We start from the raw sequence: 13081 nt of genomic DNA on the forward strand, positions 1-13081 counted from the left end.
ATATACTTATCTTTTCACATTCTACTTAGAAACAATATTTTATTACTTCCAGTAGAGATAGAAACTTTAGTACAATACCTAATCCTTCATCTCTCTCCTTATGCTGTACTTGCCTTATAGTACCCCTACATACATTGAAATTCCATTAGGTAATGTCAAAATTTTTCATTTAACCATCAAATGCATTTTAAAGAACTCACGTGCAGATGAGCTCTCTACAATGCTTACCCAGGTACTGCTGTTGCTCTTCCTTCATTCCTAATAATACACGTTTACTTCCTGCTGAAAATCTTCTGTTAATGAAGTCAGCTGGCAACACTTCTCTGTCTTTCATTTTATCTAAAGGAATTTTTTTTGTCCTTCCTTTTTAAAGGATATTTTCACTAGATATAGAATTCTAGGCTAAAAGTTTGTTTTTTCATTCAGCACTTTAAAACTTTTCTTTCACTAAATCGGTCCTCCATTATTTCTGAAATAAAATTTATTACCCAACAATCAATGCAATATTATTATTTGACTGCTTTCCAGTTTTATCTTTATCTCTAATTTCTAGCACTTTTATTATGACTGATGTGAATATAGATTTCTTTGGGTTTATTGTGTTTGGGGTTGATGAGTTTCTTGAATCTAGTTTATGTCTTTCATAAAATCGGGGAAGTGGTCAGCTAATATTTTTTCAATTATTTTTCCTGCAATAAACTCTTTCTTCACTCCTTCTATGGCTATTTTGCATTATCCAATATACACCTTAGAGTCTGTGCATTTTTCCTATGTGTTTTGTATTTGATGTTTAGATTAAATACTTTCTATTGATCTATCTTCAATTTACTTATTCTTTTCTCTGTCATATCCACTCTGCTATTAAACACATCCACTGAGGCTTTATTTGGGAGTTGTTATTTTTAAGTTGTAAAATTTCCATTTCAATCTTCTTTATATATCCTGTTTGTTTTCTGAGGTTTTCTAGCTTTTCATTCATTTCGATGATCACTTTTACTTACTGTAACATTTTTTATTAGCTGCTTCAAGGCCTTTGTTGAATAATCCCAACATCTGTGTCATGTCATTGGCATACATTGATTGCTGTATCATATTCCTGTGGATAATTTCCTTGCTTTTGTGTGTGGAGTACTATTTAAATGCTTCTTGGACATCTTGAATTTTTAGTTATGAGACCCTTATGGTTTCTAAAACCTGTAATGTTTATATTTTAGCAGACAATTACCTTGGCTTTATGCCACAAGTTCCACCCAGCCATCTCTGGGTCTTGTTTTCAGCATTATTTTTGTTTTCTATTCCCAGAGTGTGCTACACACTGGAATAGTCTGGGACCTAGACGATTGTCTGTCTTTTAGCTTAGTTCCCAAAGTATTTGTTTACTTTTTAGGACAGTCCCATGTATGCATATCTTGACGTGTGCGTAGGGGGCGAGGGGGCATGAGGAGTGTGTAGTCTCAGGAGTTGAGAAAGAAATCTGTAAATTTGTTTTCAAGTTCTTCCTTTTCTGTGATCTCCACAATACCTTCTAATTCCCTGGAAGTACCCTTTTTGGTCCTCCAGCTAAAATGCTGACACTTTATTTACAATGTGCCACTGTACATTCTCTGTCACTGTGCCTGCACCTGTCAGTTGGACAGCAAGATAAACGATCAACCAAGATTCGTCCCCCACACGTGCATCTATAGCTTCTCCAATCGGAGAGGAAGGTTTACTTCCCTCAGAGTTGTAGACAGCCATGGGCCCCTGCTGCCTTGACATTGCTGCCAGGAAGCCGCTTCTCTAACTACAGGCTTGAACTAGAGAGCAACTGCTGGAATGCTCTCTGCATGTTCCAGGTTCTGGTGCCGCCTTCCAGGTAGGGAACCATTGATTCAAGCCACTGGAGCATGGAGGAAAATGTTATATATATGACTTCATCATTGATTCATGTGACATTGAATTCTGATCTTTTCCCAAAAATGTCCTGCTACTATGTTACTTTACTGTTTTCTTTTTGGAGTTCACATATCTGCCATGCATTCTGTCTAGGATTTTTAGCTTTGTTGAGTAGACTTACAGAGTGGAGTCTTACCTAGAACTCCACTCTTCTGTCTTACCTAGAACCAGAGCAACTATTGATAGCATATGTTAGTTAAGATTGATATTAAAACAATTCTTGATAATTGGCTTATCTAATATAGTTCCAGGAAAACTATGCATATAGTTTTTATTAATCTTCCAGGACATATTTATACACAACTTTGAGATTCTTGATGAATAGTTCATTCTCAAGGTAGAGTAAATAAAGGCACCCTAATAATTTATATCATTTGCAGGAAGCCAATTCCAGCATGTCAGCAGGGCTGAATTATCTGGAGATGGCTGAGGGCATTTCCCCAAACCTGAAAAGGATGCATAAATTCATTATTTGCTGCCAGACAGCTGAGGGCATTTCAATCTACATGTTATTGCCTCCTGCTGGCCAAACACTTGAACACCATAGGCAAATTCCCCCAATCTGACAATGGATTTTGTATATCTAACCCTACCCTTTGATGTGTATATCTACCTTGCCTTAGGACAATTTATGTTAATAAATAGCAAGGGGTCCTGAGACAAGGAGAACTTAGTTCCTTTAGCTAAATCTTCTCTGACTCCCCATAATGCCTTTCAAAATTATGTTTCGTCTCTGGAGTCTTGATTAATTTATGCACAGCGCTTCTCCAGATTCCTGAACCCTTCTTGATGCCAAATCAAGACCACCGGCAATCATCATCCTACTCATGAAGAGCAGTGACTTTTACTTTGATATTTTATAACCATTTAAAGGAAAGCTATCATACTACACACTTCCACATTGTTGAACATCTCTGTAAAGAACGAGAAGTGTCCTGTTCATATGTAACTTATACATATGAACAAAATCAAAGGAGAATAAAAGTTTGAGAAATACTGCATTAGACTATAACTTTCAAATGCCATTGTCCTGAGTTTTTATAGAGTTTGGTCAGCAATATTTCTTGGATTAGGTTCTAGATATCTTATTGGAATACTTAACTGAAAATAGGTGTTTTTTGTTATTGATTTCAAGTATTGGAATTAATTACAAATAACAGACTATAGTCTTTGCCCTGCATTTAATAATAATAGTTTTTAAAACATGTTTTGACCTCTTCTTGGGATAAAATATACAAGTACTTAGGATCAGAGTCAACTCAACCTATACTTCAAGGTAATGCTGTAAAGATGATTTAGTATTAAATGCAAACTTATAGAAGGCCTATTGTGCCATAACAGAGCAGCATGAATCATTTTTTAAAAGCTGTTATTACTTAATATACAAATTATTTATTTTTGTATATTAAGTTCCTTTAAGAATCTGAGTTGGAGCAGCAGTGAGTCATTTTAGATAAGGAAAAACATACCACCACATTATACTACATTACCCATAAAAATGCAACTTAAATTTTTAATGGATTTAAGTTCAAAATTGAATGGGGCATGAAAAATTAGATGACATTTACGAAGAATTAGTTAAAAATGAAATTAATTTAGTCCCAAAGCCTATTTCAGCTAGATTTTTTACATTATCTTGTGCTGTGTCAACAACATTGATGACTGTAATTATCCACAGATCCCAAGATATAAAAGGATCCATCACACACACTCCCCAGTATCTATGATGCCAAAGAGCATCATAATGATGTCATAGTTTATTGTAAAATACTTTCTGAGCTTCACTTTGATATTCAATATATAATATTTTTGTGACAGACCTTGTAAAAAGAACAGTGTGTACATCAAACCATAAAAGTGGCTTGCTTTAATTAGGGGTATTATTTTAGAGTGTTTTTACAAGCTGTCTGTTGTCAGTGTATGTGTGCACTTAAGAGATCAGGAAAAGAAAGAAAAAATTGTAAATTTATTGTTTAACACCCCAGTGACCAAATATTACATAAATTAATACATGATCATCCCAATAAATTCAGCACACATCCAGCACCACGCCCAACTATTAGAATAGTCTGACTATATTCCCTGCCCTGTACTTTATGTCCCTGTGACTATTCTGGAACAACCAATTTGTACTTCTTAATCCCTTCGCCTTTTCCCTCCAAGACCACAAGAAGTGATCTTATAAGGCTACATTCCAACCCAATGGTTAATTAACACTAATATGGAAACTGGCTCTTATCATTGCTGAAACTCAGTCTATACTGTGTGCAACAATAACCTGGAACAGACTTTTGGTGATCAAGGCAAAGTCAAATGCCAAGCCTGAATTAGGGAGTTCTGCAAATGAGACATCTCACGTTACCACAAACATTTTATTGGATGATTGCCGGAGTGTTTTTTATTATGATTCGCATAATTTCATCTCCTTGTGTTATCCTCTCTAAACAGCGAGTAGATATAAATATGGTATGTATATTGGCTATTGTTTTGGCCATCCAATTCTGCCTTGATAGAATAACCTAGGGTTTGGGTTTTACTTGTGGGATTTCAGCATGCTGTCTGAATTTTAAGCAATTTAAGCTATATAGTGACACAGCATTTTGCAACTTGTTTTTTCCTTAAAAGGCATGTTTGTTCCTTTGAAATATGTATGTATGCATGTACAGAATACAGGAAAATCTCTTGAGAGTCAGAATCTAACTTAAAATAAAAATGTATTTTAGAGATTAATTTGGTTACATCTAAATTAAATATTCTACTTAAAAGAGAATCTACTAGTATACATACATTTGGGGTGTCCATGTGCATGTGTGTGTATGTAATAAATTACTTACTTAGAGAATGTGATACTTATGGTTGGTTAAATTTGCCTATGCCATTCCTAGGAGTTATCACTATCCTATATAATAAAAGGCTAATATGCAAATAGACCAAACAGCAGAACAACTGAACAACCAGTTGCTATGATGTATACTCACCACCGGGCGGCAGAGTGCAGAACATGGCGGGCATCGGCCATGACAGGATGGTGGAGCAAGTGAGCGGGAGTGCCAGACCAAGGCGGGGTGCCAGTTGCTGTCATCGAGGCAAGCTTCTGGTGGTTACTGAAAATTCTTTGCTCCCATGTGTCATGGTCCTGCCTGGTGCTCTCACCCGCTGCCAGTGCCCACCGCCAGCCTCGATTGCTCAGCACTGTCAGTGGGTGCGAGTGGAGGCTGCCAGCCCTGATCACCCCTGAAGGCTTCTCCACCTTGCCCTGCTTCTGAGGGGCAATCGGGGAAGCAGCCGCCACTCACACCTGCTGACGAAGCTGGCCCCGCACACGCCAACTGCTGACGCTGACCCCAATCACTCGGCACCATCAAGGGATGCAAGCGAGGCCAGTGACGTCAGCAGGTGGGAGTAGTGGCAGCAGGAGTGGGGCTGCCGGCAGACAGGGAACTGGGGGCCATGGCAGGAAGGGCTGGGCGGGGGCATGGAGGATGGGCCAAGACCCGCCCCCGTGCCCACTGCAGCCTCAAGGCCCACAGTTCCTTTCAAGGTGCATGAATTCATGCAATGGGCCCCTAGTATAAGCATAAGATGTTAAGATAAACATAAGTTCTAGCATGCTATATATACTTGGTAAATAGCAATATAATCCTTCATACTTATTTCAAGGCTGCTTTTCATTTGTTTTCTAAATAGTATTTTTTGTTGTTAGCTGACATTTTATGTTATAGATACAGTCTGTTAGTTTTTTTCCACTAAAATTCATCTTTTGCTCTCTTGAGCTTTTTATCTTTGTCCTAAAGCCTTAGAGGGATTTACACTCTTTACTCCATCTTTCTACTGCCTAGTTTTCATATACTATTGATCTATATATAAGCACTGAGACCAGCATCTATAAAAGTAGGGCCTTCCATCTCAGTTGAAATTTCAGTGTGCCAACCTGAAGACTAATGTAACTGTAGTAAAATTTCTGTCCAAACATCAAAATTATAGGTCATCAGAAACAATATGCACAAGATCCTATCCTGATGGATCTGTGTCAAAATATTTAGCTGGAATGTGGGGATAAAATGACTCACATTTTCCTAAATTTTTGACTACTTTTCAAAATGACTAAATTATTGGCTAAAAAATATATTACATCAGACTTAAGTATATGGTATACACATATGCATATCATTTCTTAACATTCTTTCATATTATAATAATCTAATCTCATAAATGGAAGGTAATGCTATAATTATAGCCATAGAATAAAGATGTATGATATATTATGTGGTTACATGACTATGTAGTGTAAACTGCTGGATTTGATATGGTTATCAGTGTTGAAATGGATATTAGCTTACATTTTTATTTCTATTAACTAGTTTTGAAAGTAAAGAGTTTAATATTAGATATCATTTTAGATATGTGGTCATAGAGAATCCTAATTTTAAAAAAAAATAACAGGAAGAGAATCCTGTGTTTTCTTTTTAATGTTTTTATTGATTTTTAGAGAGAGAGGAAGGGAGAGCGGAGAAGGATAGAGAGGTAGAAATATCAATGAGAGACATTCATTGGCTGCCTCCTGTATGCCCCCAATTGGGAACTGAGCCAGGAACCCGGGCCTATGCCCTAATCAAACTGTGACCTCCTGGTTCATGGGTCAATGCTCAATCACTACGCAACACCAGCTGGACAACTCTTGCTTCCTTTAAGCATCACTTTGATGTTGGATCAAATGTACAGAAAAACTGTAGCAGTTTTTCTAAAGCTCAAGATTTCACTCTAACTCAAAATTGTTAAAAGTCATAAGTTTATTGTAAAATACTGAGACAATATCTCCACTAATAAAAGGGTAATATGCTAATTAGACCAGGAGAACTTCCGGGAGACCGGCCAGGGAGGGCAGTGGGGGACATGAGGCCAGCATTTTGCCCTGAAGGGCGTCCTGGATCAGGGTGGGGGTCCCCACTGGGGTGCCTGGCCAGCCTGGGTGAGGGGATGATGGCTGTTTGCAGCTGGTCACACACCCTTCAGGTTGGGGGTCACACACCCTATTTTCAATATAACAAATATTTATTTTTATTTCATTGCCAATAAATCTTTGATTTTATGATTTAGAAGGGCTCAGTTTTACAAAAGATATTTTTTTTAAGGTTGTGTGGAAATCAAAGATTATTTTGAATTTATATGACTAGGCATTATATTTTGTGTTCCATAAAGCACATAACAAAACTTAAATATGTAAAACACACTGAAAATAGAAGCTATTCTTAAGCCAACTCCCCACCCCCCTTTCACTTCTATGTATGACAAACTTTTCCTCCATTCCAGATGTTCTGGAAAGTCTCACTCCGTGTCCCATGGGTCTTTTTTTACAGTTTCATGTGGTCAGCAAGCACTGACAAAGCAACTGCAATAAGTGTGTCTATGCATACACTTATCCAGGAGTTGGAAAGACAATTCAAGGGAAATTCTCTGTGTTCGAGTTTTACTGACGCTTTCATTTGCTTCAGTATGACTTGTCAATTCCTGGATGCGTATTTTTAACTGGTTAATCAGAGAAGTATGTGTTAGCTCATCTCTCATTGGGATATTTTGTAGTTAATCTTTATTCTTAGACACATTGCAGCTATAGAAAGCAAAAACTTCCATTTTTTAAAAAAGTGAAAATAACTACTTTTTGATGTGGCTAAACTGAATCCCTATTCCCCTGTAAATATTAACAGGGAGATCATGGTACCATACATGATATCATTTAAATGATATAGCTACCCCAAATTTGGTATTTTCTGACCATTAAGGAATAAAGTATACTTAAACAAAATTTGGAGTATGCACTGAATTTTCCACAAAGGTGCATTTTATAGGCTTGTTTGTGTTGGCTTGAACCATGGAAGCTGGGGTACTGTACCTCTTTATGCCATCGCTTAGAGGATCGAAAGATGAGGGGTACACCCAGTGACCATCCTAATTTATAACATGGATTATAAAATGCTTTTATCCTGAAGTGAAAGTTGAGAGAAACAAAAGATAAGCAGAGACGTCAAAACTCACTCCAGATCACTGAAGTTGTTGATGTGGCTGAAGGACTGAGGACTGTGGAAACAGAAGTTAGGAGGGTATGGTATTGCCGATAAGGAAACGTTAAAGGGATTCTGCTGTTACTCCCATCTAAGACATGAACCTGAATTGTGTCCTCCTCTTTGTACTGTATTATCTTTGATTCTCAAGGCAGCATAACTGCAGTGGTTAATTTACAAACTGTAAGGCCAGGCTGCTCACTAACTTTCTGACTGTAGTGCGCAACTTTCTCTGTGTTGGTTTTATCATCTGTAATACTGGGATGAAAACTATAGTACCTAATCCATAGTATTGTTTTGAGGACCACATTTGATAAAATGTGCCAGAAATTCAAAATAGTGTCACGAAGCTAGCAGTCACTATACAACTGGTTGTTATTATTCACCCCTGAACTTATTTTCTCTAACAGCCATGTTGCACATACTCATTACCTTTTTAAAAAAAAAAAAAAAAACAGGAAAGGAATAAAGGGGAGACTAGCTAACATAGGCAGGCCTTTTATACAGCTTTGCCAAAAAGCTGCATTTAACTCTCTCCAAGTCTGTTCCCTGCTGCTTGATGGGGGAAGGGACTGGACACAGGCAGTTTGCACACATGCCCAGTAAGTTCTGGGTGATATGAGAAGGCACCTATCTGTCTGCCAGTCACACCTGGGAACAAATTAGTGGTCAGGATGGATGTGGCCACTGCAGGGGCACAGAGCCTAAATATGTAAACTTCTTTACAAAAAAGCACAGTCTCTTCTCTTTCCTGCTATTCTGTGCCCCTGTGAGTCCTGTTGCAGGGAAATGCGCTCCCCTGCTCCCCCATGGCTCATGGCCATGTGGGACTCCACGCACGGACTAATGGACTCAGTTAGCTTGGATGCTGAACTACACCCGCTGCAACATGGAGCGGAAGCTCTGGACACTGGCCCTCCTTTGGGCTCTCCTGGAACCCCAGCTTCACCCCTTTCAGGACTGGCTTAAGGGACAGGGGACTTTGGAACCCGAGAAATCTAACTCCATGCAACTAAAGCCTTTTACCACACTTCGTTCTCCCCTGAGGGCTTCTGAACAGTCTTATTTCAGTGCTACCCCAAGAACCTTGTTCCCACATGTGCGACAGAGGGATTTGATTCTCTGGTAATACCCTTCATGCCTCAAGTTCTTTATTTTAAATATTTTATTTTAAATGTTTTGTGAACTTACTGAATTACATCTTTGAACCTCAGGCTAAGAATCTCTGAATAAGAGACTATCTCATGAGATATTTATATATACAGTGTAAAATTGTTTGCTTCAACCAAGTTCAAACTCTTTCACTAAATAATACCCAATTATAATTTCATTATAAAAATTCTAAAAAATATATGTAACATGTTATTTTTAAAATAACATGGTGTTATTCTTTGGGTATAATATCAGCTGTCTTAATGTTAATATATAAAGATCTGAACAAGAGGAGCTACTTTGATTTTTTTGTTTTTAATATTCTCTAAAGCCAAGAGCAAGGAATAGCCCTCACACATCGATGCATCAGACAGATGAACCAGGACTCATGTATCTCTAGATCTAACCATTGATTACATTTGTGACGTACTCCAGGCCCCGGAATGCTTCCTCAGAGGCCACCATGTTTCCCCAATGACTTGGCATATCTGTAAAGAGATAGGACTGGCCTAGAAAGTTCAGACAAGGAGGTGTTATTGTCCTCTGTTTTCATAATGTAGTCGATAAGTTCAGATTGCTTTCATGGAATTGCAGAACTAAGTGGATGCATCAGAAAACAAAATGCACTGGGCTCCTTCGAAAAAGAATGAAGAAAACCAGTGGTATCTGAGTAAGCTGAGCAAATAAACTACCAACTTTTCCGCTGAGATACACGTAATGCCAATGCTTTCTAATCTGTTACTTCTGAGGTCAAATCACCTTTCCTCAAGTTAAAGACAATAAATGTGATTTTATGACACTAAATGTAGTTTTTTTTAAAATAATAATTAAACATCTTGCCATAGTACCGCATACTAATTTAGGTCATGTACACAGGACAAATATGCAACATTGCACATCAATTACTGAAGACTGTGCAGAAATAATGAAATTTTATGTCCCATTTCCAGGGAGCCAGGAGAGTTCTCTGATAAGTGAAGTCTTCAAACAGACAGGAGAACATTCGGCACATGATTTGTCTGGTTATAACAAGCTGTATCCAGAACTAAAATAAAAATAATTCTGAAATGTGATGCTGATTAAGGGAGTACAGCACAGTGAGGTTACCAGTATCTTCCTACTCAAAGGAATTCTATTTTCCAAACATGTAATATTCAATCTATTTCTTACTAGCAGACATTACGAGAGTAATCATGTATAAGAAAATAACATCAAATATGTATCACTGATTAGCATCAACTGCCAATTATATTATTTTTTCTCAAATAATAAGATACAAAGACATGAATAGAATTCAGCTTCTTTTCTCTTCATCTAGAATGGTCACGTCAAATAAATTACCACTTTCAAGACTGAGTTTCAAATGAATCATAACTGCATCACCAACTAAGCTTACAGATGATATTATGCTGAGGTCTATTTGCCCTCCATTGATGTCATTAACTTAATTTAGGGGAGGGTTGCATGGTGTACTGAGTGCTCACATTCTGAGGTCAGTATTTCTTTAAAAAGCCTAATACTGATTGATACCACCGTTTTGTTTTTACTATGATTTAGTTGCAATTTCAATAATGTTTTCATACTTTAAAAAGAAAGAGAACCATTTCTTACATGAAAGTTATGTTTTCAGTATATAAAAGAGAGAAGAGAGGAATGGAACAGGTTGAAGAGTAGAGCAAGAAGCCCACTCTCTTTGCTTTCGATCCCCTCCAAGTTTTTGAGGGGATGAAAATGACCAAGACAATTACCTTCTGTTCTTACTTGAACCTAAGCTGACAGAAGCAGAGAAGTTTTCTCCAGTCACTTGTCTGAAAAGTAAGAGCCTTTGACTGTTCTGACAGAATAGCTAATAAGCTGCCATTCACTTTATCTCCCTGAAAGCTGTCTCCTGATGTCTTACTATAATATGTTCCTAAAAGTTTCCCCAGCAGCCTGATTCTGCAATGCACCCTAGAACCTCCATTGAAGCATAGATTGTACATCACGCCAACAGATTCTATACATTACACAGAAGAAAACAAGAAGGAAAGCAAATTCTGTTTTCATTCATTTGCATATTATATTACCGGAAGTTTTACCCTTTCCAAATAATACGCAGATGGAAAATTAGGCAACGTGCTGCTGGTCATTACTGTTAGTGCTGTGGTGGTGTCAGGAGAAAGCAGTCAAAGGATTCGTTTTTCTTCCAAGATAATCATACTTTTCAAATGCATCTGAAGGACAGCCAAAGGATTACTTCTTATCTGGCTGAAACTCATGCTCTTTCCAACAGTCTTGGATGTAAAAAGAAACCACCTCATTGTACTAACAAGGATTCCAAGGTCAGCTACAGTTGCCCAGTTTGGAAAGAGGGGCGAGGCAGACACAGCCTGGGCTGTGGTTTCTGCTTCTAAACACTCTGTGTGAGCAGTTTCTGAATGAGCCTGAGAGCTCTAAGGGCCGGGTCTTTATGGCTCTTCTGAGGTACGCATTTGTCAGATTTGTGAAAAGGACAGGAAAGTACTCTGTTCTCTGGGATGGGGAAAAAAACTTAAAGGAAATGACAGGCATTTTAATAATTTATGGCTTCTCTGTCTCCCCAAAGGAAGTCTTCCCAAGAGCCTAGTATGTCATTCATATCACAATGATGAGTGAGGAAAGGGGACTGAATTACGTTAATTACCTGAGCCTTCAGCTCCAATTCCTGCCAGACATGTCCAGGTGATAGGACTATTCCAGACAGGCGTAGAGTCAAAAAAATGTCAAGTTCATCTTTCTGCCAGCTGCCATATCTGAAAAGCTGCATGAATCATACTGAAATATTAAATCCTTATATGTGTACATGCGTATAGTACCAGCATTTATTTCTAGCTCCAAATAACTCAGTTCACTTAAGTGTATATACTTTTCAGTGTTATGAAGGTGAGGAGCCTTCTAAGAGATGATGCAGGTAAGAAAAAACACTTAGTGGGGAAAGGAAAACAAACAAAAAAAGATCAATGAGGCCACATTTTATAATATCAGTTAGAGAATTAAGAACAGGTATTAAAATGGTGCTAATTTTCCGGGGGAGAAACCTATAAAGAAATAGCTTGATTGCCATTTTACATAACAAAAAAGTGTAAAATTGGGATAATTTTCCCTGAGTGAGTTACATACTGAACTTGTGAGCCTTGGCACCTCCAACTAGATGATTACTTCTTGAAGGACACAGCTATTTGATTCCCCTTATACAGAATTTGTAGGGATGTAGAAAATTTAATTTTTTTCACTTTCAATATAAAAATGGCTTGAGCTACACTTTTAACTTGATAGACAAGATCAATGATGTTGATTTTAGATTTACATTTTGGGAAACAAAAACAATCATGCCCAGCCAGTCTGGGTCAGTGGTTGGGCATCGACCTATGAGCCAGGAGTCAGGGTTCATTTCCTGGTCAGGGTACATGCCTACATCTCCAGTAGGGGGCGTGCAGGAGGCAGCTGATCAATGAGTCTCTCTCATCTTTGATGATCTATCTCTCCCTTCCTTCCTCTCTGCAATCAATAAAACTATGGACTTTTTACAATATTTATTCTTCAAATTCTTGAGCTCAAAATATCTTTCCATTTATTTGTTTCCTTTTAAATTTATTTTGCTATTGTCTTATAATTTTCAGTGTATACCATAGGCTTTTCATCTCTCTGGTTAAATTAATCTTAGGTACTTTATTCTTTTTGATTTAATTGTAAATGGGATTGTTTATATAATTTATTTTTTCTGATAGTTTTTTAGCGATAGAAACAACTTATTTCTGTAGATTTGTATCCTGCAACTTTACTGAATTTATTTACTAGCTCTAACAAGTGATTTTTGGTAGAGTCTTAGGGTTTTCTACATATAATATCTCTTCTGCAAATAGTGACAGCGTTACTTCTTTCTAATTTGTGTGCCTTTTATTTCTTTTTCTTGCATA

This window comes from Myotis daubentonii, chromosome 10, assembly GCF_963259705.1.
Source record: "Myotis daubentonii chromosome 10, mMyoDau2.1, whole genome shotgun sequence".
Classification (NCBI taxonomy): domain Eukaryota; kingdom Metazoa; phylum Chordata; class Mammalia; order Chiroptera; family Vespertilionidae; genus Myotis; species Myotis daubentonii.